Raw genomic sequence first — 24,897 nt, forward strand, 5'->3', positions numbered from 1 at the left:
TCTGTAGTTTTGAGCAGGACAAAACCTGTTAGCAGCCTGCCTTCTGGTTCAGAATGGATGGGCTGGGCTTGCCCAGTGAAACATATTCTGGTCCTTTTTAGGTCAGCAGTCCCATGGCCAGCAGTATATCCAGAGCTGGCTTTTTACCAGGCACAGCCTGGCCCAAAGCACCCCTTCCTTCAGGGGCACCATCTTGCTCTTCTAAGATGGGAGATGGGAGCTAAAGCTGTCAGAACAAGGAGACTGCAGCAAGGTACCTCACTACAGCCCAGAACGCCTACCCTATGCCCTTAGGAAATTTAAATCCTACCACTCTTTCGGCTGCTCTTCTCTATCAAGACATGTAAATCGAGATTCCCAATTTAAGAATTTATCCCTTCTTCCCTGGGTGGATCTCTTCCCCACCCTCTACCTCTGTCTCTCCCTTTCGTTCCCTTCTCTCTCCACTCTACCCCTCCTCCCTCGCCCTCTCTCTTTCCTCCCAGTCCCTCTTTCCCTCTTTTTCCTCCTCTCTCCATCTCTCTCTGTCCTCCCTCTCCCCCTCTCCAGCTTCCCTGCTTCTTGACTTTACTAAAGCTACTCACTGACCATTGGAAATGCCCAATTAAATCCTGAGTGCTGTGTGACTTAAATTCAAATTGTACCCCAGGAATTCTGACACAGTCTGTGTTTCCCATTGATTTAAAAAATTAAGACTCAGTGATATAATGTAATTCATTATTATGTAATAAAAGCCTATTATGGATTGTAATTTTTCAGTGACTAACTCAATTTTACTTATTAGTGTTCATTTAAATCTTAGCTTATTATATGTTCAATACTACAAGTATTAGAACCATTTTTCTTCAAAAATCAGCCATTTGGATTTTTTCATCAGTTTAGACAAGACTTTCCTCCTCCTTCTTCCTCCAAAAACATTCAGGTAGGTGAGATTTTCCTACATTCAAATCAGTGATTGAATAGGACCAAACTGGAGGATGATTAAATTTGGAACCAGAAGCACCAAACTGAAATGAATTTTATTAATTTCAAAATCTGACATTTTTGAGGACCCTTTAATAGAACCAGGGCTTCTGTAAATAATCACCCAGTGAATCAGTTCCGTGCAGAAACAAACCTGTTTCTTGAAATGCAACCTTAGATCATTTTCAAACCAAGCTGCAATTTCATTAGGAAGGTTCCCCTGATTTACATTTTCTGGGTTTAGTAAAATTCAATTCAAATTTATTTCCTCCTAAATGAATTTTTACTACCGGAAGGCCCTTGTATGGAAATGATCTTCTATCATTATGTGGTTTGCCTGCTCCTGAGGGTGAGATGGCCTTGATATTGGAGTGGCAGCCAGGGCTTGGAGAGGACTGGAGTTACCTTTCAAGGCTGCGTTTGTATACACACACACACACACACACACACACACACACACACACACACGGCTGAAACAGGAGTAAAGGACATGCTCAAGAAGGAAGGTGCTTGTGTTTGTGCCTGCGTTCTTTAGGACAAAATATTCAGATCTGGCCGTTCTGCTGAAAGCATCTTTGAAGGCAGCAGGGGCCAGGACCTGGGGATCTGCCTGCCTGTTTTCCTCCCCACCTGGCTCTCTCCCCACCTCTGCCTCCCCTGGAGAAGTGGCTTCTGAGGAGATATGCCGCCAGAAGAGCGCCTGATCTCTGTTGAACCAGAGGCCTCCCCTCAGAGGCTATGTGGATGTGTTCCTCAGGCATAAGAATGACTCACCATGTAATGATTCCCTACAACTCGGTATACTGTAGGCCCCACACGTGTGGGGGAGTGGTACTCTCAGTGTCGCACAGTGGCATTGAGTTCCTCCATTACCAAACTGTGAAGACTTCAGTTTTAAAAAACAGCAATTGAATCATGTTTGGTAGAAAAGGTAAATTCTGCAGTGTCTTTGATAGAAACTCCTCATTTTCTACCCTGCAGCTCTCAGGTCACACCAGGGGGAGGAAGTCAGAGGTGGGAGGTGGGAAGGTCAGATGAGGGATCCTGGTATTAAGGGAAGAGGGCGGAGGACCTGCCTACTAAGCCCTGTGTCCAGGGTTGCTGTGGCGGGCATTCATTTTGACAAGGCCAACAAGAGGTGACATACAGAGCAGCATATTTATTCCATGTGATTCTTAGTCTTCAAGGTGAGGGATGCATTGTGATGTTCTGTTAATTGTTTTCAATCATATATTATAGTGTATTATCCAAAAATCTTTTCTAAACTTTTCCTGAAGCAAATGTAAGCTCTTGTAAGTTAGGTATTAGTTGCGTAAAGTCATTTCTCCTGAAGCTTGTGAGTTTTTCCCTTTTGACCTTCAACAAGTGGCTCCACATTGTTCTATCACTCCATCCTGCCCATCGTCTCCTGAGGGGCTTAGAGGCATGCATCCTTCCGATCCTTTGTGCTCTGACATCTTTGGTGTGGCAGCTCTGTCCTCAGAGACCTCCCCCGAAATCGTAAGATAGCTCTACCCATTTCACACATCCCAGGCAGAAGCAGCAATGTCCAGGCCACAGGAGGCATCTTCCCCCTGAGTGTGTCTTAAGAATGAGGACGCTTACCCCAGAAGTGTCCAATACACTCCACCATTTCTCCTGGCCAGGAATTGGTCAAATGTCCCTTTAGCAAGGAGAATGGGATTTCCTGACTGGTTTAGATGAATTAGGACTTACCTCCAACACTGGGATTGTGGTATCACAACCAACCAGAATCTGGGCTTTGCCAGCCAGTGAGCAGGAGTGATAGCTTTTAGGCAGGCAGTGATACTGATTTCATCATTGGTCTTCCTGGCAGGGACTTAGAGGGTACCCACCACCTGTTTGTTTATTCATTTTAAGAGTTCAGCTTAAAAAAAAATTTTTTAATGCTTATTTATTATTGAAAGACAGGGAGAGACAGAGCATGAGCATGGGAGGAGCAGAGAGAGGGGGAGATACAGAATCTGAAGCAGGCTCCAGGCTCTGAGCTGTCAGCACAGAGCCTGATGTGGGGCTTGAATTTACAAAATCCGAAATCATGACCTGAGCTGAAGTCAGACACTTAACCGACTGAACCACCCAGGTGCCCCTAAGAGTTCAGCTTTTTATTGAACATGTTATAAAAGAGGTTTAGTCAGAAAGCCCAAAGCCCATGTCATCATCAAACTTCAGATTCTTCTTTCTTTGCTTCTGCCTTCTTCTCAGCTGGGGCAGCAGTGGTAGAGTGGTCAGGGCCTCTGCTGGTGCCGCGCCAGCTGCTGGGACAGGCCCACCAGCCCCTACCATGCAGACAAGGCTCCTGATGTTGACATCGGCCAGAGCCTTTGCAGACAGGCCTGGCCACAAAGGTTTAACACTTAACACCTGCTGCTTTCATGAGGACATTGATCTTATCCTCCATTTCTGTCACCTCATTGTCATGCAGAATGAGGGCGCTGAGTAGATGCAGGTGAGCTCCAAGATGGAGGCCATGGTGTGGGCGCGTGCTAGTCTCAGGGTGAAGTGGGGGACCCACCCCAGCACGGCCTCAGCTTCCTCAGAAGGACTGAACACCTTAGCGGCAGCTGCTGAAAAGTGATACTGACCATTTACGTTTTTCTAGTCTTTTGTCACGTGCAAAAATATGTTTTTTTTCTCTTTAAGTTGTAACGATTAGAGAAATTATTCAGTGCTGACCTCGGGCCTCTGTTTCTTCTTGCCTGAACTGGACAATGTGGATTTTAGAGTTGGAAGCCCTCTAAGAACATGCAACTCACAAGCACCTGGGTGGCTCAGTCAGTGAAGTGTCCGACTTCAGCTCAGGTCATGATCTTGTGGCTTGTGCTTTCGAACCCCACATTGGGCTCTGTGCTGACAGCTCAGAGCCTGGACCCTGCTTCAGATTCTGTGTCTCCTTCTATCTCTGTCCCTCCCCTGCTCACGCTCTGTCTCTCTCTTCTCTCTTTCAAAAATAAATGTTTAAAAAAAACCATGCAGCTCAATCTTTCATTTTACAAATAGGGACACTGAGGCTCATGCTGCTAGGGACTTGCCTGGTGGGTGTCTCATAGCTGGTTTAGCTGAGCATGCCTGTGATGGCTTGTCTCTCATTTCATGTTTTTTTTTCTACTTTCACTATGCTCCAGCCTCTTTCTGTCCATGTAATCAATGCTATTGTGCACTTTTAAGCTTTTCTCTCTGTTAAAACCTGTGCGAGAACCGAAGAACTAGAGAGCAGTCATTTATAGCTCAGCATGAATATTAGATACTTCATATTTTAAGTCTGCTCTTGAATCATTTAAAGACATTTCAAGCATTTATTAACAGAATGAGAATTATTTTGGAGATAGGAGACCGTTACTTCTCTTCCCGGTCTTTCAGAATGAAACTGGTACCTCGTCTGCCTTCTTGCTCCTCGAAGGCACAACCATCTCAGGAGCTACAGCAGAGAAGAGAAAGGGACCTTGCTTCACATGAGGAAAGTGTCCTGCTGAACACCATCCTTAGACCCTTCATTTAATCTAAAAATGTTTTGTGTGTAAAGTACAAGCTCTGTTGTCTTCTGTAAGCAGAGGGTGAGGTGGGTGAGGTGAGGCCCATGGATACAGGGCCATAGGTCCTTAGAATGCTCCGGGTCCCAGAGATGAAGACATCTGTCTGACAAAGTCCCCCATGTCTCACAGTCCAAGACAGACTTCTCTTCTCCATAAACAGATGCTTTTAAGTGCCTGATCATAGAAGCCTAGGAAGTGGCTGTTTGTACTACCAAAGTTTGTTTTTTTTTTCTATGCAGATAAAATCATCATGGGGATCCTATGAAAGGAGTATGTCAAGTATGTACCTGGAGTATCTCCCCTGGAGTATTTAGAAACTGACTTGATTTCCACACTGAGTATTGTTTAAAGTGAGACATACATAGTCTTTCCCTTAAAGTGACATGCCTCTGAACTATTAGGTCAGAGACCTAGTTAGGCTATTAGGTCAGAGAAGCAACAGGCTAGTACCAAGAAGGTGGTGTAGGATATTATGTCTGCAGTCCTGTCTCTGAGCTGTCCTCCCCCGTTGCCACCAAGTGCCATGGTTACTGCCTTGTCTTCTTCCCCTCAGGGTAGCTCTTGCTCAGTGCTGAGGCCATTCTTTGTTAGGGTCTATGTCACCCACTGCAGGGTGTTTAGAAGCCTTGGCTTTCACCCCCACTTAAGTCCCCACCCAAGTATGGTGACACCTGGAAGGACCTCTGCTCACCTCGAACCACCTCCTAAGGGGACATAATGCTCCTGGTTGAGAAGGTCCATTCAACACAGAACCAACTAGAAAGTTAGAATTCTGGGGCCTGACTTAGTCATATGTCTAAGCCTGTCTCTTCCTCTGTTTTTAGGGCAGTTTTCTGAATCTAGAGAAGGAGGACATTTCTTTCTGCTCACCTGGCTGCTGACATAGCTTCAGTCAGCAAACAGATGAAATAAACATTGATTATCATCCCCCCCTTCTCTCCACACACCCATGGGGCGTTCACTCATGCATTATGGATGCATTTTCACACCAAAGAGATTGCTAAACAGAACCAAAGGGGGTAGCGTGGGGTATTGTGACTGGAAGACCTTCACAGCAGGTCTTCTTCTTACCAAATCTCAGGGCCCAGCGCCCCAGGCTCTGTTCTTCAATGCCCAGGGGGGCATGTGACGTCTGCACAACCACCACTTCAAAGCGGGATGCAGGGTTAGGGATGCTTGGCAGTTTCTTGGACATCAGACAGCACTTGCAAAACAAATTTGGTGAGTTATGAATGAATCAGAACCAGACGAGTTAGTTACATTTCTCTCAGAATGCGTATTTAAAACTTCTTACACACACACACACACACCCCAAAGAACATTCATCCCTTCCCAGGGGAGGGGGTGTTGGTCACATGTACTGGAGGGTTTGCAAAGCCAGTGTAGTTTTCCAACCCATGACATATCTGCATTCTCATCCCTTCCCTTTTTCTGGGCACCAGTCTTCCTGGTAGGAGGTTATCCATTTGGGCCCCTTTAAAGGACTGGGTGAAACCAGGTGACAGCCTTCTGCAAATTCAACTGGGAAACCTCTGTATGTAGAAGTTCAAGGTACCCTCCCACCACCACCCTGAGAGGCTGGGTTCTCACAGTTCAGACATGGAGATAGACTTGTGGAGGTGGGGTTTGGGAGGTGGCAGGTCGTGGTGCTTACAAGGAGGAAGCCGACAACCCAGAGGTGCTCACTCTTAATTTGGCTTTCTCTTTCTTATCCTTCTATTTAGGTCTCATTAAATGTCACTTCATTTGACAAGTCTTCCCTAAGCTCCTATTCTAAATCCTCTTTCCTGTTATAACCTTTTATCTTGCCCTGTATTGCCCTTTTATCTTGCTCTTGTCTCTTCTAGAACTTAAAACAATTTGTAATTACATTTATTTGTATGATTGTTGGTCACCCCAGTAGATTATAAGCTGGGTGAGGTTGAGAACCTTATTTATCTTCTCGCCACTGTCATATCCCAGTTCTTAGCCCATTGCTGGCATGTAAGAAATAGTTGTCAGATGAGTAAATGGTGATGGTAGACTCCTCTTGGGTTGATGTTTTTGAATAAGGGGGGAGGCAGAGGGTCTGGTGTACATGGTCTGTGTTGGGGATAAACCTTGATTTGGGGATACTCAGGGAGGCAGGAGGGCGAGTTGGGCAAACCTGGGGCTGCTCCATGTAAATCGAGTCTGAGCCTCCTGGTAGTCTACTTGAGATTTGGTGCTTCCACTGGAGCTCCATGAGATGTAAAATCCAAACCTTTGGATGACATCCAGAGGGAAGAAGGCCAGTTGACAACTTATATAATGTAGATTGGTGGTTTCAGAAGCACAGGGCAGTGTTTTCAAAAATAAAATAAGACACTAAGGGTTGGGGGAATGGCAGAACATGGGAGTTGAGTTTGCTTCTGACCTGGGAGGAGGTGCTATGCAATGCTGGAAAGAGCTCAGACTTTGGAGTTAAGCCAGCATTTAATTCTAGATTTCACCACTGACTAGTTGTGTGGCTCTTAGCCAAGTTGTTTATCTAGTCTGTGTGAAACTTGGTATTTTTATCTGTAAAATGGGCCTAGTGATAGCTCCTGTTCTGCATTGTCATGAATATAGAGATGACATGTATGTCTACCTCACACTTTGTGTCCAGTGAGTGTTGATTCTTAGTTCTTTTTCTCTTTTGAAGAGTCAACATGGAAGATTTAAGATTTCTCCTTCTCTCCAACCTAATCTCGTCCCATTTATTTAGTCATTTACCAGTTCTTAGGTATATAGTGCTCACATGCAATGTACTCATCATTGTGTTAAGGGTGGTAAAGATTCAGAAGAAACGCAGGTTTCTCCTGCAGAATGTCTCCCATGTTAACATATTCCTAGGAGAATATACCTTAGTTTTCAATAGTCCTGTTTCATATTTTATACACAGCTCTGAATAAAATGATTTTTCAGTTGATATTTATACAGGAAATATATCACCCAAACTCACTGTACATTTTGAAAAAAAGTCTCCACAATTATGTTTCTAATACAACTGGTAGAGCATGAGAAACAATTGTAGGTGATTTGTAGAGCCCACAGAGTATCAGTAAAGGAGATGTGCTTTGGGGATATTTTGGGGGCTAAGAAAGGCCATGTGACTACACTAAAGGAACATTCATCCTCTTCTCTGGGGAGGAGTCTTGGTCACATATATGTGTTGGAGGATTTGCAAAGCCAATTTGATAAATAGTGAGGTAGACCAGACTGCTTTTCCGACCCATAATACATCCGCAACACACTCTTCCCCTTTTCCTGACCGCCAACCTTCCTAGAAGGAGGTCATCCATTTGGGCCCTTTTCAGAGTCTGGGAGAAACCAGGTGACAGGCTTCTGCACATTCAACGGAGAGATCAGGAAGTGCTATTTTAAACACTTTACATCCTAATGTGATAGTTTATATGATAGTTATGTGCTGTACTTTGCTTACATTTTAGGAAATACATTATAATATATTTTGGTTTGGGGTTGATGTAATGCAACACATTATAATTTTTCCTATTTAAAATAATGGGAAATAGGTTAGCATTTCCCACTGAACATACAATTTTCAGAAACAGATTACCAAAATGTGCTTTTTCCCACGTGGTCCTTATCTTCAAAGAATGTATAGTCTAGTTGGGGTGATAACACAAACAACAAGAATTAAACTTTCTTATAAGGAACATAACATAAGATGACATACAGTTCAATTAGGTGTTGGGGTATGCATTATGGTCTGTTGATTTCATAGGGATTAGAAAAAGCAGAATCACTTGGGTGGGGGGGAAATTCCAGAGAGGTTTCATGGAGGGGACTATACCTGCAGGGACTTTAAGAATGGCAAGGCCTGGTTAGGATGGAAATCAACTTATAAGCCATGGCTGTTTGAATGTCAGGCTTGAGAAGTTTCTTCCAGTGAACATTCCTTAAATACCTATAATGCACCAAGTACTGTGTTAAGTATGAAGTGATAAGGCAGAACACATAAAACATTGTATTATACCTGCCTCAAATCTCTTCATGTCTAAGAGTAATCAGAAGACATGTACATTGAAAACACACAACATAATTCAAATGAAAAAGTTACAACATGCTGAAAGAGAGGGATAGTGACAAGAGGGGAGATGACATACACCTGAGAAGTCACCATGGCTTTGGCTAGGATAGCTATGTTACCTGAGATGGTCTTAAGGGAAGACTATGACTAGGGCTGCACCTGTTATTAACAACTGGTCCTGCAGCACTCATCATAATGGATACCACTGGCCAGGACAGCTGGTGTACGGTTCTGGAGCCTTCTGTCCTGCCTGGCATAAACCCTCTATTTAGTGGGTTCAAGGGAGGATCCAGGGGACCTGAGGAAGGGGGCCTGGGTGGTACAGGGAATTTGGGAAACTCAGGGAAATGGCCATTTACCGACCAATATGAAAGTGTCTTAATATGTAATGATCAGTTTGTACTTACCATACCTAGTAGCTGAAGATTAGACCAAATTAGAACCCCTGGGGTGAGTAAACCAATGAAGTCAGGTTATCTAACTTCTTCTCACCCCACCCCAGAACAACGTGTTTACCCCGTAACAAATGCCTTGTTTTTGGTTTGGTTTGGTTTGGTTTGAGGTTCCACCTGGTTTAACCTGAGGATCTAACTTAGGGCCTGAGTACCTGCCCCCCCCCCCGCCCGCACCAATAGAAATAATGGAGAAACATCGTTCCTTTTCTAACTACTCTGAGCATTTGAGTTAACTCTAATCCAAGGGCACCCACCCCCTGGCCCCTTCCTCAGATCCCTGGACATCCCCTGCACCCAGTAAATAGAAGATCTATGTCTAGCAGGGCAGAGGGCTCCAGAGCCCCGGGCCAGCTCTCCTGGCTGGTGGTGTCCATTCTGACAGGTGGGTGATTTTTAAATATTACTCCCTGGCCCTCATGCCTTCCAGTAAGAAGCAACGAATCGTACTATACCTCACTAAAGTCTTGGTTTGGGGTGGTGTGTTTATTGTTAGAACTGTTTTCATAAAAACAATAATCAAACACCTTTAAAAATTTTGTAAGCATCCACTTTATATATCAATATGGTTTAAAAAAAAAAACAAATACCACAGTCCTCATGAACAAACAAACAAGACAGTTGGAAGTGGTCTGTCGATGGTTGTAATAATAAGGAATTCACTGGGAGGAGTCATCATGTGCCTGATATTTGATGGCTCTGGGAAGACAAATGGTGTTCCATCTGTGTGCATACTTGTATTCAAGAGAAAGAGACACAGAGAGTGAGACAGAGACAGAGAGACGTGTGTCTGTGCCACTCTGTATTTTGGGCAGTGTTTCATAAGATTCTTAACTGGCTTGTACCACCATACACACAGTGTTCTATTAGCAATTGTTTGGCCAAGAATAAAGAATTCCTAATTATATTTTAGAAATACAGTTTAAGGAGCTGAAGTTTAAAATAACTGTCTTGAGCTTCAGAAAATTCATCTCTGGAAACCATCCAGGGAAGGATATTTGTACTTTCCAAGGGGGTGGGGGGGGTCTGGTGGGGCAAAGAGCAAGTCAGATTTTTCTTACATTTCAGGCAGTGGCTTCCTGAAAGGTTACTCATACATTTCTTTAAAACACTAATTGCTTGCTTTCTCAAGAGCCAAGACGCATCCAGTCCTCCAACCAAATTCTCACCTAAAATCAGAAGGCTTAAAATCCAGTTATTTTAAGTGCTGCGTACTCTTAAAAATATGTGTCTGGTTATGTTGTATATAAGCAGCTCATATCAGAGATGCAGCAAGTCAAGCTGTATAAAATTTAGTAACACATGCCAGAGAGGAGACAGAGGGAGAAGAGAGAGGGGAGAGAGAGAGAGAGAGAGAGAGAGAGAGAGAGAGAAGAGAGAAGAGAGAAGAGACGGGCGGGGGGGGGGGGGGCGCAGAGACTGACTGATATCCTACTATTTCCTCCAGGAGAGGCTCGCATTTTACTTTCAACCCGTTTCTAAAAATGGTAAATGCACAGTAAGAAAACAAGTTTATCTGTTGCAGGAAGGAAGGAAGGGCAGGGAGAGGAATCTAATCTTCAACTTGGTGTGATTTTATTTTTATCCAACTGCTTTTGCAACCGAACATCTGGGGGGAGTGGCTAGTGCAGAGTTGGGGTCTCCCTAGGTTTCAACAGCTTCATTAGGGTCATCATTCGAGATTCATTTCACCAGGACCATGGTGCAAAATATGAAGTCTTTGCAAAGACGGGAGTTGGGGGTGGGGTAGGACAAAGTAGGGACGTTTGCAAGAGTGTACCAAGTGAAATGGTGATGGTATTGCTCATAATGACAGCTTTAGGATTTCTGCTGTCTACCCTTGAGGGCTTCAGGTAGCTTGTGTTGTTTCCCTTTCCCGTGAGGAAGCCCAGGATTGGTGGGAGTGCCTCGATTCTGAAGTCCAGGGTAATGATCAAGATCTAGTTGATTCAAGGTTAGAGGTAGATTTCAACCCAGTTCTTGCAGGGCTGGCAATGACATTTGGCTCTAGTGCAAATGACCTCAGAGGCAGTAACAGGCAAGTGTGATCCCCGTTCGGCTTGTGGTGGCTCAGAGAACTGGGCCCAAGTTTCTAAACTGGGAAGAATGCCAGCAATGCAAGTGTATTAGGGGAAAGAACATTAGGTTAATTTTTTTATTCGTTGATTCAGTGATTCGACGTCTATTTCTTGGTCACCTATGAGGTGCCCAGTGCAATGTCACAGGCTGTACTCAGGGTGCAGTGAAGCTGGCTGCTGTGTCACCGCCATCTCTTCAGTAACTCCTCTCCATTGGAATCTGTGGCTATAACTGGGTATTTTGTGCCATAGAGAAGGAGGAAAGGATGTGGATGGGTAATGAGGACAAGCTGGGATTTTATGTATCAAGATGGTTGTGTAGGGATGGTAAGAGCTGTCTCTTGGGTCCCTTTTAGCAGAAAGGAACATAAAGCTTTCAAAAGAACCCTATTTTCCAGTTAGTGTCAGGACTGACTTTTCCATTTGTTTTGTGGTCAAGTGAAGGCCCTGCTGAAAACCCAGGGGTCCGGTGGACATTGGCATGCAGGGGCCCTCAGCTTCAGCTCTGGGAACAATAAATCAGGCAGATATTGCTGAATAAGGAGCCCTCTCCAGGCTGTGATGTCAGAGACACATATCACTTGGGATTCTGCAGTTAATGGACTGCTATCCCACTTCCTTACACTTGTAGAAATCATGCTCCAGTAGCATTGTTGGACTCGTCTGGGTTGTGCCTGGTTGTGCCTATGTCATATCAGGCATTGTGAATACACGGCCCCTCTAGTAAAAGTCTGGGGTGTCTGACTTTGGAAGAGAAGGAATGTGTCCATGAACTTTAGCTTGTCTAGAAACAATGCTAAAAGCAGATTTGATGGCTACTGTTGCTGTCTTTTTGTAAGAATATGAACTGCTGTGGAGTCTTGTTGAAATACAGCAGTCATGTGCATCTCTATAACTTATTCAGTAGGACCCTACCTGCTGATTCTCATTCTCTCAAGAGCATAAATTAAGTCATACAGCTCTGGCCTTGCTGGGAGGTTGGGATGGGGAGTGGGATGATCAATGGGGCTTGCTCTCAAATCCCCAGTTGTTCTGCTCCTACTTTTCCTTGTCATTCTCTCTGTTTACGTTATTTGCACAAGCTTGGGGGACCAGAGGCAAGAACTGGCATTTGGATTAATGGCTAGATACTCCAGAACAGTCAAAGAACCAAGAAATAATGTTTATGTTCTGTTCTGGGTTATATATTTTTATGGGCTGATGGCGAAAGAAATAATGATTTTAGTTTCTTAAGTACACACTTCTTGCACTAATATTAAAATTAGCTGCTGTTTGCATTTGCTGAGTGCATATTAACCATGGTAGAGGGAGAGTGTGGTGAGTCAAGGGTGAGTCTGTTGGAAGGAAAGAAACCACGAATTCCACTATTGCTGCTGGCTTCACTCAAAGTAGAGATTCAAATTAGCACATACTATCTGAATTAAATAAATCATACTGTAAAGAAATTAGACAGGTCTACATTTGAGGAAACCTTATTATAATGACTTATAAAGGAAATTATTGCCAACAAAATTTTGGGTTTTAATTTATCTGATCTGCTTAAAGCATGACACACCTGTCTATGTGATAAATCAATTTTTTGAGAATAGAGACCTGGATAGAGAGTAGTACTTAGCTCTTAAAATCAGAGCTTAGAATTGTAGAAAGAGAGGTATTTTATCTAGGTCAAGTATTATTACTGTTGATATCTTCACCGTTTACCCAGAATGCTGTCTCTGCCGTGTGTTTGAAGCAGCACCCAGCTCCTTCCCAGCTCCCTCTTTCCCCTGGTGTGTCTGTTGTGTGCTGGCTGTGTGTCTGGGACAACCGCAGGTGCTAAGGTTATGAGGGTGAGTGGTTAGATGTGATTTCTGCCTTTGTGCAGCTTAGGGTCTGATGGGAGAAATGAACAAAGGAAACAGATAACCACTGGACACGTGCATTTTCTCTTCTGATATCAGAGTCAGCCCGGAAGACCCTGAAAATAATTTCACTGCCTGTCCCTTGGAGATGTTTATAAATTGCTCAACGATTTTTATCATTATGCTCTTTTACCTTTTGGAATTAGTATCATGATGGCTCTTCTGGTGGTATCACAGTTCTAAAGGAAACTGTGAACCACTCATGCTGCCCAGCCCAGGCTCCTGACTTCCACAGTCACCGCTGGGGCTGAGGCTTGGCTAAGTAGTTTCCAAGAGAAAAGTGGTCAGTTAGGACACGGCACCTGCCTCTTCCTGTTCCTTCTGAGCCAAGGAGTGGGATAAGTATCTGACAGCCTGGAGTGGGCCCAGCTTCAGTCTGGAGTCAAGGCTGACCACCTAAGTGGGGAAAATGCCTCCTGGCTTTTGCACTGCTGCTCTCTCTCCGGTGCCGCTTGTTAGCCAGCCTTCAGGTTTTAGCCCTCACCTGTTTTTAGGAGGCCCCCTCCTGCTGCCTCAGAGGGGAGCTCCTTGCCCTTGGTGCTGGGCTGGGAGCAGCAGTGGGGGCTGGCTGCGGAGAAGGGCTGGGCTGAGGCGGAGGCGAGATTATTGCCTGTTACACATGGACATCTAGACGGGGGAAGAAACATAACGGCTTTATTTTTAGGCTTTGCTAATTCTCACTCTTCTCCTAGTTCGCTGCTACCTGGCAACAGCTTATTGTCATGGCAACGCCAATGTTAATGAGTGAAGCTCTCTGTGTGTCTGTTTTACCCAGTGCTCTGTGACAGACAGTCTGTGGAGCTATCTTTCTGGCCATCGGAGGCTAAACGCTAGACTCCCTTCTCTTCCAAAGGCCTCCCAGGCCCTGTCCGTGAAGGAGAGGAATGGAGGCAGCTGCCGAGGGATTTCTGGTTTTGCTTACACATTCCTAACGTATTCTGTGTTTACAGATGGGCCTGCCGGCTTCACACACTGCCCCTCCCCCGCCTGGGCCACCCCCTCTTGACATGTTTCACTGGCAGCCATGAGCTTTTGAACAATAACCAGTTTTCTCATGTTCCAGGCACCTCGGGATTTTTATGCAGGTTTTCTGGCACCTTCTCTGCACTTGGTCAGCAAGGCTCTGAATCCTGGGTCCTGAAGAGGGGGGAGGTGGTTGCAGGTCTCAGAGGGAACCTAGGGCTTACATCTGTGAGTGATAGCCCGCATCCCCCTGCCCTCAGACTGAGAAGCAGTAATGCCACCATACAGTGTTGTCTTGGTTTCCCTGAGATCTGTTGATAGAGGTTGCCATCTATGGCCTTGCAATCATATGTGAGGGAGAGCAGCAGAGCCAGCAGCCTCTTCGTGCCTCAGTTTTTCCATCTCTAGGCTGCGCCCATCTGAAACCTTGACAGTCCTCCATGTTAGCCTGCTGAGCAGTGATGCATGTGAAGTGTTCTGGGTTCCCCTCACCAGTCCTATCATGTATGTGGCTTCCAGAACCTCTCTGTGCCTCAGTTCCCCCACTCATAAATTAAGGAGAGTAATCAGGTAAATATGGGTCAAATTGCTTAAAGCAGTGTCTGGCATAAAATAATGGTTCAATCAATATTAGTTATTACTGTGTCTGGGCATTATTTACTCCACACACCAATCTTGTGAAATAAGTACTGTTCATATTCTCAGATTGCAAAGAAGGAAACTGAGGCATGGAGAGGTGGAACAACTGCCTTGGGGTGACTGGAAGTGAGAGACTTCAGTTGGGAGGCTTGGGCCACTGAGCTTGGAGGGGCTTACCCTCCATGCCCCTCAGGGTCGCAGTCCTCACAGCTGTGGAGAGCTGCTCCCTTCTCCTAAGGGTGGCCTTGGGGCCTCGTGAATGTGCATGAGCACTTTGCACTCCTTGGATAGAAGGTGCTATGTGAACCAGAGAGTTACGAACTTTCACCAGTGTCATCTCCAGGGAGGTGGCTCTTAGTTGTTTTGTATGGCTCATCTTGAGGTTGGCACTGCAAGGCTCTGTAATAAGCGATGGAATCAGGATGCTTGGAGACCCCTCCCCATGGCCCCAGACTGTTCTCAGGACACAGGGTCCTTGGCAACTGTCTCTCCATTGAGCTATGAAGCACATCACCACTCATGTACTCCCACTAGCTCATCCAAAGTTTTCAGCTCCTTGCACAGCTTTATTTTTCCCCCAAACTTCTTGTAAGTAAATTATTCTATGTATTTTTTTTAAAAAATAGCAGATTCACATAGTACAAAATAAAGAATACATGAAAGGGTATACTGTGAAAAGTCTCTCTTCTTCTTTGCTCCTCACCTCCAGGGCCTGTCCTGGTAGGAGACCTACACATCAGAGAACATATACACATATATTGTTTTCTCATTCACCCCTGATGTGAACACTTATACATTCTGTCCTGCATTGCTTTTTTTCCCACCTAACTGTACCTGGGAAATTGCTCCTTATCAGTACACAATTAATGAGAAGTGGCCTCAATCATTTTCAACAGACAACTCAAAAATTTTATTGGGTTTTATTCTAGGTCAATAAATTTGTGAATAATTGTGATGAAAACTTAAGAAAGCCTAAACACCAGCAATAAGTTAATAGAAACAGTTTTCTATTATTGAGTATCACCAGGATAATAATACCAGGATTCTTTTTAATCCCTTAGCCATTTTTTAACCTGTGTAAAGCTGAAATCCAAAGTTGCAGAGCTAAAAATGAGCCTGAGTCTGTCTGCGTCCACATCCCTGTGCCCTTTCTGTCACACTGTTCTCCTTTTCTTATGTAAATATGCTCAAAAATGGATCTCAGCCACAGGCCTGGGCCACAGAAGCTAGCTTCCTCAGAGTGACCAGTGTACTTTTTTTGTTTTTAATGTTTTTATTTATTTTTGAGAGAGACCAAGACAGAATATGAGTGAACCCACAGAGAGAGAGGGAGAGAGAGAGGGAGACACAGAGAGAGAGGGAGACACAGAATCCGAAGCAGGCTCCAGGCTCTGAGCTGTCAGCACAGAGCCTGACACAAGGCTTGAACTCAGGAGCTGTGAGATCATGACCTGAGCCAAAGTTGGACGCTTAACCGACTGAGCCACCCAGGTGCCCCGTGACCAGTGTACTTTAATTTAGTGATGGCATTGCTGAATAGTCCTCCCGCCCACCCGCCTTTCCTCCTCCTGCAGGCCCGGCCATAATCCATAGGCAGACACTTCTGATTGGCAAACATAATTTATTGATGCATGAGGTTCATTTGAACTCCATCTCTTCTCTTCTGTGCTTCTGTTTCTTTACCTGGAAATTGTGCAGAACTGTCTCACCCCTGCCTAAAAGAGATACTGAAGAGGTGATCAAAATAATGTTAAGTGTCTCCCTTCCTCTCTCCTTCTGATGTTGCAGTGGGGTGTCCTCTGGGTCTGGGCTTAAGCACCTTGTGAATGGGAAGTCAGGAGGAAGGGGGCATGAAAACCTGGAGGCAACTTGGGAGTGTGTAAGTGCTGATGCTTAGTACGTGCTCCGCAAGGACTGGCTGCACAAGATAGCCAGATCCACATGTGGCTGTGTATTTTGGGTTCACTGGTCAGAGATATGTCAGAGACATGCCTGTCTGAGGTCCCCGGCTTCAGCGTTCATCTGCTATTTGGAGGTGTCCTGTTGTATTATTCAGGGCTTCAGTCTTCATTTTCCTTACCCCTCACACTGCCTCTCCCTTCCTTTCTGTGAGCTTGCTCACTTCTTAGGATAGGTTCTGGTCATCTATCGTGGTGCTGAGTTCTCTGCTAACCTTATTGGTCATGACTTTGTGGGACTGGCATCGCTGAGAGGGCACAGACAAGTTCAGAGCTGGGCTTGCTCACCCCGGCCACACCCAAGCAGGTCCTGTCCCCTGGGTAGAGTGCCCTCTTCCTGCTTTCTAGGCCTGGCTACATCATGTCCATTCCCCTCTCCCTCCACTGGGGCTACCCCACATTCTGTGGACTCTCTGCAGCTCCCTGGACTCCTCCAGCTCACCCTCTCTCCTCTCCTTTGAACTCCTGCTGTGGGTCCTGGCCTCCAGCACAGCTTGGCATTCTGTTACATTAACATTTCATGTGGATGGAGAACTAGTCCTTGGGAACGTGAAGCTGCTGCTGTGACTGTAGCATGGATGTCTTCCAATATCCTGTTTGGAGGGCTCTCCCCAAAAAGGCAGAGGAGCCCCAAGGTAAGGTGAAGGGCCTTAGAGTCCCAGGTCTGCCTACTGAGAGAGGAGAGCCCTGTGGGAGAGAGCGGAGAGAGAGACTGTCCCAGAGTATGTCCTGCTGCGGCCACTTGCATGTCCACCTTTGCTTGTGAAGCTTCTGACAGAGATGTTTAGAACTCAACTTGTTGATGAAGTCACGATGCTCCCCTTTTAGCGACACCCTCTGTTGTCAAGAACTCGGAGATCAGAGAGCACAGCAGCAGAGAGATGCATTCTGGAGTGCTGGTTACAGAGGGGAAATGATCAAATATAGAACTGGACAAAGCCACACTGTCCTCAGGACACACCAAAGGAAGTACCTGGGAGTCCTGGGTGAGAATGGGGGAGGCCGGGACCTGGGGGTGTTTTAGGGTCAGAGGAATGTGAGCATGACCCAGGTCCTCTGTCTCCTGCAGTGAGTCCAGGGAGCCAGCCTCCTCTGCAGCCTCCTTCCAAGCCTGGAGAGTGGAGGTCTCTCTCTCTCTCTCTCTCTCTCTCTCTCTCTCTCTCTCTCTTTTCCTGCCCTTGCTTCCTTAAAAGGACTAGATTATAATTTCCTTAAGGACTGAGTAGGCCCAGAAATACCTTCTTACCTGCTTACTCATATTAACATTCCTGCCAAGAAAGAGGCAGGTTCTTATTGCACAATTAGAGATAAAAGGTTTGCACTGGAGGAGGCAGTGCTCTGCAGTGAGCATTTCTCATTCAGACATAATCAGGCAAACACCTAGGGTAGTTGACTAGCCAGTAAACCCTTTTTACTTTTGATGGGAGAAAAGGTGTTATTTACAGGGTAGACATTTTGTAAATAAAGAGAAGGGGCCCCCAAAGAAGAGAGAAGAGAGTTAATAGCAGTGATTCTCACCCCTGCAGAATAATAGGGGAGAGGGAAGGCTTAAAAAAATCTAATTTGTCTTCCTCAACTCAGAGATTGGGATTCAGATGTCTTCAGTTGGGCCTGGACATCAGTATTTTTATAAAGTCTTTTTTTAAAGTTTATATATTTTTGAAAGAGAAAGAGAGCATGAGCAGGGAGGGGCAGAGAGAGGGAGACACAAAATCTGAAGCAGGCTCCAGGCTGTCAGCACTGAGCCTGATGCAGGGCTTGAACCCACGAACCATTGAGATCATGACCTGAACTGAAGTCAGAAGCTTAACTGACTGAGCCACCCAGGTACTCCTGGACATCAGTATTTTTAAAAAGCACCCCCAGGTGATTCTAATGTACAGTCAGGGTTGAAAACCATTGGTTTAAAAGTGTTTAAAGACAGAAGGCAAAACGTGCAGACCCCAGCATAGAATTTGCTCCATTTCCCAGGCTAGGACCCACAGAAGACATATCCTGATTTTAATGGACAGTGGCACATTCCGAAAAAAATACTTCAGGATTTTAAGAAGCTTGGGTGTTTCTAAAAAACTATTTGTATGCCTATGTTTTGTGGCAGCGTTATTCACAATAGTCAAAAGTTGAAACAACCCAAGTGTCCACGAACAATTGAATGGTGTGCACCTGCGATACAAAAGAAGGAGATTCTGACATGCTATAGCATGGATGGACCTTGAAGACATTACATGAGGTGAAATAAGCCCAGACACAGAAGGACACATACTTATGTGGAGGACCTAGGAGAAGCAAATTCACAGAGACAGGAAGTAGAACAGTGGTTTTCAGGGGCTGGGGAGGGAAACTGGGCAGTTATTGTTTAATGGGTATTGGGTTTCTGTTTTGCTAGATGAAAAGTTTTCTAGAGATGGATGGTGGTAGTGACAGTTGCATAGTAATGTGAACATGTTTTAATGGTTCTGAACTGTACACTTGGGAATGGTTAAGTGTCGGGGGGGGGGGGCACCTGGGTGGCTGAGTCCGTTAAGCATCTGACTCTTGGTTTTGACTGAAGTCATGATCTCATGGTTTGTGAATTCGAGCACCACATCAGGCCCTGTGCTGATGGTATGGAGCCTGCTTGGGATTGTCTCTCCCTCTCTCTCTGCCCCTCCTGCTCTCTCTCTCTCTCTTTCTCTCTCTCAAAATAAATAAATTAAAAAAATTAAAAAGAGAAATGGTCAAGATGCTAAATTTTATGCGTATTTTACCACAGTTTAAAAATTTTAATTTCAGATTAAGTTAAATTAGTTCTTAAAAATAAGAACTGTTTAATATTTTGGAAAAACAGAAATTTATAAAGAAGAAAATTTTAAAATCACCACCTTGGGGGGGCGCCTGGGTGGCGCAGTCGGTTAAGCGTCCGACTTCAGCCAGGTCACGATCTCGCGGTCCGGGAGTTCGAGCCCCGCGTCAGGCTCTGGGCTGATGGCTCAGAGCCTGGAGCCTGTTTCCGATTCTGTGTCTCCCTCTCTCTCTGCCCCTCCCCCGTTCATGCTCTGTCTCTCTCTGTCCCAAAAATAAATAAACGTTGAAAAAAAAAAATTTAAAATCACCACTTGGTACTTTGATGTGTTCTTTTTCCTACATGTGTGTAAATGGGCATGTGTGCACGCACACACACACACACACACACACACACACACACACACTTTGGATGCTACTTGATAGATGCTTTGCAACTTGTGTTTTCATTTGGACTTGCTCTGATTTACCACACGCTTATTAGAGATGGCTCCGTTTTGGAGGAGGGCTAAGTGAGGCAACACAGCACAGTCAGGTCTGGAGTTGAAAATGGACTGGATTCACATTGCAGTTGTGACATTCAGGATCTTGGTGATCTTGGGCCTAATTGTGAGCCCCAGTTCCTTGTTTGAGGACTGTTTCGGGAATTAAAGAGATGCCAAGTACTCTCTCAGGCCCCTGGGAAGAGGGAAGGATCACTGTAAGCCTCCACTGATGACACACTTGTTAGAGGCATCTACTTGGTACTTGTCTTCCTCTAAACTTCCCAGATGGGGGTGGGAAAGCCTTCACCAGAGATTTAGGAAATCACTGTGGCTGCCGCCTGGTGCTGTGACCCTGGGAGCATCATGTCCTTTCTGAGTCTAGTTGCTGCATCTGTAAAGTGAGCATGTTGGTTTTTGGCTCTCGAGGTTCCCCTCACTCCACCTGTTCTGGCAGCCTTTGCTCCCCCATAACCTTTCAGTTCCTGATGCACAGCCCTCAGTTGGTATGCAGTAATGTTTATCCACTGTGAGATTCCCAGTCTGCTTGGTTCTCCTGATGTTGTGTTAGGGTAAACATCAACAATGCACAATGACATGCAACAACATTCCAGATGGGAGCCACTCCCTCCATCAAGGGCAGACTGCTTCATGGCAAATTCATTTGCTTTTTCTAGGAAGTTAAATTTCCAGTGGTGCAGTATTGTGGTCATGAGGAGCCTGGAGAGGCTCTGCTGGGAAGAGAGGTATGTTTTCCCCTAAAGACAGGGCCTGAGGGCAGAGGGCCAAACTGCCCCCTTTATGACTTCTAAAGCTCTTGAACAAGGGCAGAGGAAACAGATGGATTGTCAAGACTGTGGAAAGAAGTTCTAAGTCCAGCTCAGAGCTGAGCACATCTCCCAGCTGCCAAATGGAAGGTCTCTATGTGGCAATGCTGGGAAGGAAAATTGAGTTAGGCTGACTTGCTCCAAATAAAATGCTATATTTAATTTCACTCTGGGAAACATTTGATGTCTGGACTACTGCAATATGTGAAATATATTTAAGAAGATCTGTTTTGTTACAACAGAAAAAAAAAAAAAAGGAGGGCAGAGAGGTCCTATATCAGCTGTAGGTTGAGCATACAGGAATCTGGTCATTTCAATTTGGTTTTTAATCCTCCAGCAGCTACTGACCATAGGTTGACTAGTCAGTATCTAGCAACCTGAACATCGTTGTATGAGTTGTATATGTCTCAATATTTCAGTCTGGGAAATGCCTTTCAAGTAGAACAAGACACTCGGTATGGGACGGAAGCTGTCAGTCTTAAAACTGGTGATGTGCATTTGTGTGCGTGACATGGGAGGAAAGGTTGAGTTTAAACCTGTGCCAGATTGAACCAATCCTACAAATATGTGTCTATTTGTTTTAAAAGTCAGTCTGGTGGAATCTTGTTTCTAAAATTGCTGTGCCGTGCATGCCCTTTGTGATTGCCAGGAGCACTGTGGTTTTGGACACTTCTCCTCTAGAAGAGTGCCCTTGTGCCTTGGTGGGCTATGCAGAGAATTCGAGAAAGAGCCCACAGAACTACTTTACTTTCCACATTGTCCCTGTCCCTGTTTCCATGTGCCTCTGGCCTCACTCTACTTTTCTTTTTTGGTGTGATGTCAGAAGAAGCTGCTCTCCCTCATCTGCCCTCATTTGATGTCCACTCAGAGGACCTAGCTGAGGCAGAGAGACCAACAAACAATGGTTCTTACTCAATTCAGGAAACTCCTGTCTTACATTTTATCTGGCCAACTAGGAACTAAGCATTTTGTTGTTGTTCATTTATTGAAAAAAAATACAGAATCAAGTATTTTCAAGGATTCTGTCACTCTCTAGAGTTGTAAATAGAAGTTGTCAAATACATCTCATGTCCAGTGTTTCCATCAGACTTCTAGAGGGAGAGCTCTGGCCTTTTTCCCTGAAGTTGGCTTGGCTTTATCCCTTCACGATGATTCGGATTAGAGAGGGAAACTAATGTTTTAAAATGACTGTGAAGGTTTTTCTTTGGGGTACCTGAAACACTGTAAACATTTTCTTTCACACACACCATGGGCTTTACTGTATCTGAGGCGCTATCTCAGGCAGGGCCCTGGAAGAGAGAGGAAGCACATGCTGTGTGGCCTGTTGACCCAGGGCCAAAGGGAGCCCAGGAGAATGGCTGTCCTTGAGGAGGACTCTGACGCTGGATAAACTCCAGACATTGACCTGACAGGGGAATCATACAGGGAAAGCTGTTCTCAACTGTAGAAAGGGTTTCTTGCTCTTCAGAGGTGGAAGGAAATGGCTTTTTGCTTCTTGCATCCAGCATTAGCACAAACTTGTGGAAAGGGTGAAGGACTGGGAATCTGGGCACCCTGGTTCTCAAACTGTGCCATGGGCAACTGGGGACATTGTGTAAAAAGCACATACCAGATAGGCATGTGTTGGAATCCTGATGTAATCCATTTGTGATCTCCATGAAGCTGGGTTTCCTGACCTGTAGGAGTGGGGATAGCAATGCTTCAGAGAGTCGCCCGGAGGCTCATATGTGGTCACACATGTCAAATGCCAGGTGCAGTGCTGGCTCCCTGGTCGGGGCTCAGCAGTAGGCAGTTGGTAAAGCATTGCTTCTGCCTACCCAGGAGTTCAGCAGTGCTGATGTGGGTGAGAGTCTCACATGCATGTCCATAGCTGCTATTGTAATCTAGAGATCTAATGTGAACACTTTTTATATTTTTGTTTTTAATAATATGTCAGGTCTTCAAATTGTGAAAAACAGTTGTATTGCCCTATCTATATCTTACTAACCTGGACAATTTAAATATCTCTAGAATATGAGAGAAGACACTTCTGGGTGTTTTCTTACATGTTGTAACTTCTTATGGTAAATTCCCCCCACCCCCCGCTTTTTTTTGAGATTAGTTTTAAAGGATGTAGATTTTTATTTTCCAATGCAGAAGGGCCTTGTTCTGATGCCTGCTTAGATTCTGCTAGGTCTGTCTGATGTGAGGTGAGGCATCACAGCCTGAGCTTTGGGGTCTGCCATTACCCACCAGTCTTGACTTGCTGTTGTTTATGGTATCTCTTGTCTTTTCCCCCCTCTTTTCTGGAAGGCAGTAGGTGATATGTCTTACATTAGATTTAGCCACCATATTATGCTTGGTTAGGGCAGCACTAAAATGACTCTTCTGTGCATTCATTTACTCAACAAATATTTACTGAGAATGTATGATTCTCAGGCACACTGAGGGGCATAAGAGTTTACATTTTCTGTACATGTGGGGGGAGGGAAGGGGGAAGAGACAAAATATAGTAGTAGGCAAATCAATAAGAGATCTTAATTAATATGAATAATGTGGTTGGTGCTGTGGACAAGGAATCTAAGAGAAGCAAAGTGATGGGATATCATGATTATAGGGAGGGAGTTATTTTAAGTTGGTGGCCAGGGAAGACCCCTCTGGGGCTAGGATAACAAATAGGAGCTAGGCTTGCTAAGAAAGAGAGAAAGAGCCTTTTGGGAGAGAGAACAGCAAGTGTAAAGGTTGCAGGACAAACTTGGTGTGTGTCAGAAACAGAAGAGCATCCGTAGTAGGAAGCATGACAGGTTTTTTATTTTTGAAAGGTTGTCTGCCTAGGCAAATGGATTGGGGGTGGGTGGGCAGTATGAGAGACCAGTTGGGAAGGATGGAGGCTGGTACATTGGGGTGAATGGGACATGCTGTGGAGGCAGAGCTGCTGGGAAGTGGAAATGGTTACAGTCACTTTGGAGGTGGTTTGTTCAAAGCCTTAAAATCTTCATTCCTTTTGGTTCAAGAATTCTGTAGGCTTTTGCCCTGTGGAAGTAATCAGAAATACACAAAGACTATTTACAAGTATTTCATTGTAGTCTTGCTCATAATAGAGTCAAACCTGAAATAATTGAATTCCTCTCTGTTATTCCTCAATTTCTAGAGGACTGGTTGACTATGTTAGGGTGCATCCATGTGATGGAACACCATGTAGCTCTTCAGATGGTGATATGGAGGATATTTAATGGCTTGGGAAGAGGTTGATAGATATCTAAATGGAAATATATAGAATGTCATCCATAATCTCACTTTCATAACACATAAACTCTATTTACATCTCATATAATTATAGATAGGATGTACTATAACCTGGGAAGTCTAATAGGGTGTACATTAGAGTGTTAATGACAAGCCATTTCAGGAAGTGAAATTACAAATGATTCATTTTCTGAATAATTATGATTCTTACCGATGGTCTATGATAAACATTTTGAAATAAAAAATAAGGGTTATTTAAAAAGTTATGGGGGTCTTACCATGTCTGATTATAAATTGGAATAGTGAATAAATCAGTGAAATAATGGTTCTTCCATATACCCTACCATTCCTAGGGTATGGTTTGTCTTCAGAAAGTTTGTATCAAGAAAAATGTTGAATTTGAGTCAGAAAAATGGAGTCAGAGACCCAGGTCTGCCATAGACCGGCTTTGGATCTTGGACACTACACTTAGCGTCTAGCACACAGACCCTTGACTTACTCAGTTTGCAAATGGGAATGAATGATGGTAATAATGAAAATAGCAATGATGTTTTGATGGAGTTGTTTTGAGGATTAAATGACAGGGATGAGAAAATATCTTCTAGGATGAAAAAAACAATGTAAATATTAATATTCCAGGGCCCAAGTCTTCACACACAGACTTGATTGTCAGCACAAATATATTTGGCGGTGGATCATTTGTGGCGTACTGTAATGCACATCTCATGCAGTAAAGGGCCACACTTTCACTAAGTGTTAGGCCAGCTTGCTTCTGGTCCCATGCCCTTAAAAAAGCAAACAATCTGAACTTAGGGTACAATTAGCTTGTCCTGAGCGGCAGGCAGCTCTCAAGTGAGGAGTGCTTTCTCATTCACTGGAAAGCTGTAAATGAGATGCCATCTCAGCAGCCGCTGCACCCAGAGCCCCTTTGATATATTACTCAGCTGTTGTGTTACATAAACCTATTGGAAATGAACCTGCAAAGGAGTTGAGCAGAGGGAGGTACCAGTGAGAATAAGGATG

General features: G+C 44.7%; 1 protein-coding gene and 1 pseudogene across 42 annotated transcripts in view; one reads left to right on the forward strand and one right to left on the reverse strand.

Annotated features, from left to right (window-relative positions):
• The window catches only part of CACNA1C (calcium voltage-gated channel subunit alpha1 C), a 767,747-nt gene that overhangs the window by 244,496 nt on the left and 498,354 nt on the right, over positions 1-24,897 (forward strand). The window lies entirely within an intron of this gene.
• Positions 3,075-3,577, reverse strand: LOC112867222 (large ribosomal subunit protein P1 pseudogene; annotated as a pseudogene).

This window comes from Puma concolor, chromosome B4 (genome assembly GCF_028749965.1).
Source record: "Puma concolor isolate L17-30 chromosome B4, mPumCon1.1.hap2, whole genome shotgun sequence".
NCBI classification, from domain to species: domain Eukaryota; kingdom Metazoa; phylum Chordata; class Mammalia; order Carnivora; family Felidae; genus Puma; species Puma concolor.